This window comes from Sander vitreus, unplaced genomic scaffold (assembly GCF_031162955.1).
Source record: "Sander vitreus isolate 19-12246 unplaced genomic scaffold, sanVit1 ctg415_0, whole genome shotgun sequence".
In the NCBI taxonomy this organism is placed as follows: Eukaryota; Metazoa; Chordata; class Actinopteri; order Perciformes; family Percidae; genus Sander; species Sander vitreus.
The window spans coordinates 1-1,627 of record NW_027595537.1 but is presented as its reverse complement, the minus strand read 5'-3'; the positions used below and the strand labels follow the sequence as shown (position 1 = coordinate 1,627).

General features: G+C 38.8%; 1 long non-coding RNA gene across 1 annotated transcript; it reads left to right on the top strand.

Moving 5' to 3' along the window:
• Positions 1-613: 613 nt before the first annotated feature.
• Positions 614-1,254, top strand: LOC144514024 (uncharacterized). Its single transcript, XR_013501240.1, has 3 exons — positions 614-755; positions 864-938; positions 1,146-1,254. It is a non-coding gene; the product is annotated as an uncharacterized LOC144514024 (long non-coding RNA).
• The last annotated feature ends 373 nt before the right edge of the window (positions 1,255-1,627 follow it).

Below are 1,627 nucleotides of genomic sequence, written 5' to 3'. Positions count from 1 at the left end.
CTTTAACTTCACCAACATGTGAAACTGACCGTTAATCCTCCATCACTCCTCTCCCCCTCCTCTTCCTCTAAACTCTCACCCTCATCTCCTCACTTCTTCAACCTCCCACCTCCTCTCCCTGACAACTATTCTATACTTTCATTAACTAAAAACGCTGCCAGCTGTTATGTGTCCAGAATATTTCTAACCGATGTGGCCGTACTGTTTCGTATGCCAGAAAAAAACATTTAGCATGTTCACAATACATAGTCTGTCAAATGCATGACACAAATAATGGGATGTCTGACTGCATCCGGTCAGATTTTCTGGCTAATCCGACCCACAATCCTTTGCACAGCATAATGATCAAGAGGGTCCAACCAAGTACCACCTACGTTCTGCAGCAGGCCGGTCATCTGTTTAACATTCAAAAAAGGAAATTGGATGCAAACGTTGCTTGAAGATGTTGCAGACACAAAGTGTGGGTTAAAACCATTAAAGGAGAAGACTTGAGACATCAACTGCCAAACAAAGAACAACTCTGTCAAAACTTGAAACCAGAATGAAGTAACATTCTGTCTGAGCACACACTATACTTCCCCTTCTCAAGACAGTTATTCTTACCTGCTGAATTGAAACAGCAGTCACAATCTCGAAGTAGAAGTCCAGTAAAGACCATGACAGGGGACCAGACGCCCTCCTAACAGCTCTCATACAGGACTGCAGCAGGACTTTAAACATGTTCAGGATGCACAGAAATCTACAGGAGGAAATTGGTAATTAAACATATTTTCATGTTTATGTGTCTGTATGTAGGACTTTATCTAATATATGTCTATGTGCCAGGATGATGTCTACATTTGTGTTTGATGTGTATCTTTCAGAGGAACTTGAGGAAGAAGAAGATGACTATGTTAATGTACCATCCTGGACTGTAGATAAAGTGGCAGCTCGTCCAGGTACATTTCACACTTTTAACACTGTTAACCATGAGATTTATTTATCTTATCATGGTGTTAAAAACTGTATATGTTTGAAGATTGAAAATGAGAATGTTTTCAAAGCTCAGCTTCTTTTTTCTGTACTCTAAGACTTGATGTATTTGAAGCACCTTTGACTGTTAAATCAACATCATCTAGTAAACTGAGTTCTTATTTCTCTCTCAGACCAGAGGTTTCACTGCTTCTCTCAGTCTTTTCTACTGACAGTGTGTTGGCTGATACTGTTAGTCATCATGGGCCTCTGTATCTACTGTGAGTACCACTGTCTTAACTTGTTGTTGTTAGTCCTTATTTAAAGGACACGTTCACTTAATTTGCCATCCTGGCTCTGCGCAAAGATGTATTCCACGTTTATCTGAAGCTAATATGAGGCTTCAGCAGTCTGAGTTAGAGAAATCAAGTGTGTATCATTTAGTTAATTTAAGTTAAGTTAACTTTTTTGTGATGGAAACATAAATAACATATTTAAAGATAAAAGGACTGAGGACCTCGTCCTCTATCTCTTACTTTGGAAGTGCATTAGAAAGATTATTCTCCAGTATGAACAGGAGGAATGATCAGAGCGAGAAAACTCAGTTTTAATGTTCATATGAACAGCTGACTATTGTTTTAAGATAGATTTGAAACATGTGAATCCATCCTGTAAT